This window comes from Monodon monoceros, unplaced genomic scaffold, assembly GCF_005190385.1.
Source record: "Monodon monoceros isolate NGI ecotype Baffin Bay Population unplaced genomic scaffold, NGI_Narwhal_1 Super_Scaffold_22, whole genome shotgun sequence".
NCBI classification, from domain to species: domain Eukaryota; kingdom Metazoa; phylum Chordata; class Mammalia; order Artiodactyla; family Monodontidae; genus Monodon; species Monodon monoceros.
Window position 1 is genome coordinate 109772268 of NW_021703779.1, and position 6081 is coordinate 109778348.

Here is a 6081-nt window from a genome sequence, read left to right on the forward strand (position 1 = left end):
GGTTGGGGTAGAGACAGGACAGTGATGGGGAAGGGGAAACTTGAATAGGACTCAAATGGATACCCTCTCAGGTCCCATAGCATCATCTTTATTTTTGAACAATTAAAAATAAGTATTCAGCTTGATTATACCCAAAGTATTGTAGAAAGTGATGAGAGACATGAGAAAATAGATAAACTCTGCCTTCAAGATTATGATCTAATGGGAGATATATCCACATTCACAGCTAAGAATAATATAACACAAAGCATGGTAAGTTTTGAAAGACAGAACATCAAACAAAACATTATGGGAGTGTAGAGGAGAAAACAGTTAATTCTGATTGGCAGCACTTAGGAAGTTCTCAATCCAAGTTCTCCAGACTGAAACATCCCCATAATTAGGTATGGTGAGAGCACCTATGAGGCTTCCTACTCTAAAACATCTGCCTCACACACCTGATGTGTCCCTCACATTCCACCATATGATTTACTTTTTTGGGAATGCAGGGCAAAGAAGTGCAAAATATGGCAGCACGAGGTGTGTCTGGAAGTGAGGTTAGGGACATGGACAGGAGCCAGATCATTAAGGGCCATGTGTGTCTCATATCACTTTTTAGTAAAATTTCTTCCTTATGCCAAACTGAAAGGCCAGGTCATGATCTAGGTCCAAGGGGAGAGCTTCTAACCAAGTAGAAAATGACCTTCTCTACTCCTAATGCTCCCTGATGTTAGTTATCCTATCCTGGGCACAGATCCTCAGGGATAAGGCTCAGAGGACACTTTTTGAGATGACAGTCCACCTGTCCCTCTAATTCAGGCTCCTAGTAGTTCAGGTTTCTGTTTCAAAAGAAAACAAAAACTAGAGACAGGGTAGTTTACAATTAGAGTTATGCATATTAAATACCCATATATGAAAATGTTGGCATTTTTCAGAGGTCTGGTGATTTAAAAATCAGTGTCTATCTCAGACTCCAATGTGTACAAGTAGATAACTTTGAATGGGTTTGGAGGAGGACAGTTTAGAGGGAGATATCTTGTGTAGGAGAAAAAAAAAATCAAAATTAAGTGCAGTAAGTTCAAATGAAAAGGTGATTTCATCTGACTTTCGTCTCCATTCTCAGAAATAATGAAAATTGCTACAGGAAATTAGTAAAACACTTGATGGGATTCGCCTAATAAATATCAGAACAGCTGTTTGGTAATTCTACATTCAAAACAACTTAAAAAATAGTCTTTAGAGCTCACAGTGTTTAGGTACTGTGAGATCTATTCCTTTGTGCATTTAATCAAAAATATTTATTGCACATCTACTTTGCTTTCTAGTTCTGAGAATACATGAGTGAACAAAACAGAAAAAGCTCCACATATTAATCAATGACTATATTTTACTAAGTATCTGGGTAAATACACTTTCTAAGGCTTTAATATAACAGCTATTTTCATAACTTTACAGTTACTAAAGACACAGAACTGACTTTTGCTACAAACTATGGCAACTGAATTTTGGATGGCAGTAGTGTCTAGGATTGCTTGGTGTTTGGATAACTCCGAAGAGATTTTTGTATGGCCCTATCTAATCTCCTTTTCCTGTACCCCTTTATTCAGAGTCAAGTGAACAAAAGGAAGAGAAAGGGTAGGAATGTAGGAGAAAGATTATGGAAAGTCTTCTACATGTTTAAAAAGGAGTAGAGGAAAAGGTTTGACCAGTTGGCATTAAAAATATTTTTGATTAACTATGTGACCTTTACCTACAGAAGACATTTTCTTAGTATCTTTAACAAGATCTCCAGAAACATAGGATGGCATAATCCATGGGGGAAATTGCAGTGCCAGGGAAATCTACAATACAATTGTTGTAGGGCACTATGATGTTAAAAATATGTATTAACTAATGGAAATAGTGCTGGACACTAATTAAAGTATCCAAATGACTTGTCATTATTAATAACTCTGTACTTCAACAAGGAGCACTTGCTGTGGAAGTTCTGTGACTATCCTGGGCACAGCATGACAATATTTTAAAAATATGTACACCATGAAAGAATCCCACTTGAAATAGCTGTAAGATGGAGCCAAAAAGTTACCAAGTGGAACTTAGCACAAACTCAAAATGAAGTGGAAATCTGTTCTTATGGCCTCAAGTAGTTTAAATTTTATACTTTTTGAAAATATATGAGATAGACCTAATAACATGCACCTTCTTGAATTTCAAATGGTTAACCCCATTGCTTATTTATTTAACCAGCCTTTTTCAAATACCCACTATAAACAAGGAACACTCAAATATTTGGTGGAATAAGATGAGTGAAGATGGAAGGAAGGACAAAAGAATGCAAAACCCTTTGCATATACTCTGGCAGCTAAAAGATTAATAAAACACATTCACTGCCCTTCTAGTAACTAAAAGTCTAGAAATAGAGAAAAATGTGTAAACAAATAAAAATAAAAGTATAATGTGCTAAAATTTGATAAGGGAAGTGCAGGAAAAAAATCAGTCATGGAAATTTTAGTAAAAGGCAATATTTTTAATATTCTTCCTAGCTGAGGGGATCAGTGAAAGCCTTGTGGATAAGGTCACATTTGAACTGAACTCTAAAGTTCGGTTGGATTAATCTGGTAGCTGTAAATACTGGGCGGTTAGTTCTCCAAGAGTAGAGAGGATGACTTATTCATCTGTGTACCTCTTGTGCCTAACACAGAAATAATGCTAATAATAGCTATTGTTTATCATGTGCTACTATAGTGGGGCACCATGTTAAGCATTTTCTATACATTGTCACATTTACCTTGACAACACTCCTGTAGTAGCAATAGGGACAGTAGCAGCAATAACAGCAACATTTGTTTAATGCTGACTGTGAGCCAGGTACTGTTTTAAAAGCAGTACAGTAGTCCCCTTTTATCCATGGGGAATACCTTCCAAGATCCCCAGTGATGCCTAAAACCATGGAGAGTACCAAATCCTATATATACACAATACTGTGTTTTTTCCTATAATACATACCTACGATAAAATTTAATTTATAAATTAGACATAGTAAGAAATTAATGATAACTAATAATAAAGTAGAATAATTATAACAGTATATTGTAATAAAACGTGTGAATGTGCTCTTTCTCTCTCTCAAAAATATCTTATTGTACTTTAGTCGCCCTTCTTCTTGTGATAATGTGAGATGATAAAATGCCTATGTGATGAGATGGAGTGAGGTGATTGATGGAGGCATTATGTTGTAGCCTTAGGCTACTACTGACCTTCTGACGGTATCTCAGAAGGAGGATCATCTGCTTCGGGAGATCATGGATCGTCTAGCCATGGCAATGTCAATGATTGGCTGTCAGGAGCAGATGACGGTTGGTGATCCCAGGCGAGATGGGGCTGGACAGCATGAGATTCATCACACTACTTCAGAATGGCATGTAATTTAAACCTTAAGAATTGTTTATTTCTGGAGTTATCCATTTAATATTTTCGGACCACAGTTGACGTTGGGTAACTGAAACCAGGGAAAGCAAAACCGTGGACAAGAGGGGCTATCGTATACCACTATTAGTATCCCTTTGTAACACATGAGAAAACTGAGGTGCAGAGAGGTTAAGCAACTTGCCTAAGATCACAGAAGTTAGTCAGAGGCAGTGTTACAATTTGAAACTAGTTCATCTGATTCTAAAGCCCATGTTATCATAGTTCAGCACCTGTTACCTAGAAAGCAGTTAGAAATTTTGAATAAATAAGTGAATGAAAACTGAAAGAGAAAGAAGAGAGATATTGTCAAGATAAGAACCAATGGGAGGACCTTCAAGATGGCAGAGGAGTAAGACGTGGAGATCACCTTCCTCCCCACAAATACATCAAAAATACATCTACATGTGGAACAACTCCTACAGAACACCTACTGAACGCTGGTAGAAGACCTCAAACTTCCCAAAAGGCAAGAAAATCCCCACTTACTTAGGTAGGGCAAAAGAAAAAACAAACACAAAAGAATAGGGACAGGACCTGCACTTCTGGGAGGGAGCTGTGAAGGAGGAAAAGCTCCCCCAAACTAGGAAGCCCCTTTACTGGCGGAGACAGGGGGTGGGCGGGGGGGAAGCTTTGGAGCCACAGAGGAGAGCACAGCAACAGGGGTGCAGAGGGCAAAGCAGAGAGATTCCCACTCAGAGGATCAGTGCCGACCAGCACTCACCAGCCTGAGATGCTTCTCTGCTCACCTGCGGGGGCGGGTGGGGGCTGGGAGCTGAGGCTCAGGCTTCAGAGGTCAGATCCCAGGGAGAGGACTGTGGTTGACTGCGTGAACACAGCCTGAAAGGGGCTAGTGCACCACAGCTAGCTGGGAGGGAGTCCGGGAAAAAGTCTGGACCTGCCTAAGAGGCAAGAGACCATTGTTTTGCGGTGCGTGAAGAGAGGGGATTCCTTCCCCGTGTGCCCACAGAAGGCAGAGCACTGCCTAAGCGAGCTCCACAGATGGGCACGAGCCACTGCTATCAGCTCAGACTCAGAGACGGGCATGAAACGCTAATGCTGCTGCTGCTGCCACCAAGAATCCTGTGTGCAAGCACAGGTAACTATCCACACACACACACACACCCAGGAGCCTGTGCAGCCTGCCACTGCCAGGGTCCCATGATCCATGGACAACTTCCCCGGGAGAACACACACCACAACTCAGGCTGTTGTAACATCATGCCAGCCTCTGCCACTGCAGACTCGACTTGCATTCCAATTATGACTACCCTCCCTCCCCCAAGCCTAAGTGAGCAAGAGCACCCTAATCAGCCAATGCTTTAACCCCGTCCTGTCTGGGTGGGTGACAGATGCCTGAGGGCGACCTACATGCAGAGGTGGGGCCAAAACCAAAGCTGAACCCCAGGAGGTGTGCAAACAAAGAAGAGAAAGGGAAATCTCTCTGTGCAGCCTCAGGAGGAGAGGATTAAATCCCCATAATCAACTTGATGTACCCTGCATCTGTGGAATAAATGAACAGAAAAGGAATTGTCCAAAAATTGAGGCGGTGGACTTTGGGAGCAACTGCAGACTTGGGGTTTGCTGTCTATGACTGATTTGTTTCGGACTTTTATGTTTATCTTAGTTTAGTTTTTAACACTTGTTATCACTGGTGGATTTGTTTATTAGTTTGGTTGCTATCTTCTTTTTAAAATTTATTTTATTATTTTTATTTTCTTATTTTAATAATTTTTTTAAAAATTACGTTATTTTTAAATTTTTAATTAAAAATTTTTTTCTTTATTTTTTTTCTCCCTTTTATTCTGAACCATGTGGCTGACAGTGTCTTGGTGCTCTGACCTTGTGTCACACCTGAGCCTCTGAGGTGGGAAGGCAGAGTTCAGGACATTGGACCACCAGAGACCTCCCAGCCCTATGTAATACCAATCGGCAAAAGCTCTCCAGAGATCTCTGTCTCAACGCTAAGGCCCAGCCCCACCCAATGGCCAGCAAGCTCGAGTACTGGAAGCCCCATGCTAAACAACTAGGAAGACAGGAACACGACCCCACCCATTAGCAGAGAGGCTGCCTAAAATCATACTAAGTTCACAGACACACAAAAACACACCACTGGGGGCTTCCCTGGTGGCGCATTGGTTGGGAGTCCGCCTGCCGATGCAGGGGACACGGGTTCGTGCTCCGGTCTGGGAAGATCCCACATGCCACAGAGCGGCTGGGCCCGTGAGCCATGGCCGCTGAGCCTGCGCATCTGGAGCCTGTGCTCCGCAACGGGAGAGACCACAACAGTGAGAGGCCCGTGTACGGCAAAAGAAAAACAAAACAAAACACACCACTGGCCACGGCCCTGGCCACAAGAAAGGCAAGTTCCATTCCCGACCATGAAAATAGACACCAGTCCTCTCCAACAGGAAGCCTGCACAACCCACTGAACCAACCTCACCCACTGGGGGCAGACACCAAAAACAATGGGAACTACGAACCTGCATCCTGCAAAAAGGACACCACAAACACAGTAAATTAAACAAAAGGAGAAGACAGAGAAATATGCAGCAGATGAAGGAGCAAGGTAAAAACCCACCAGACCAAACAAATGAAGAGGAAAAAGGCAGTCTTCCTGAAAAAGAATTCAGAGCA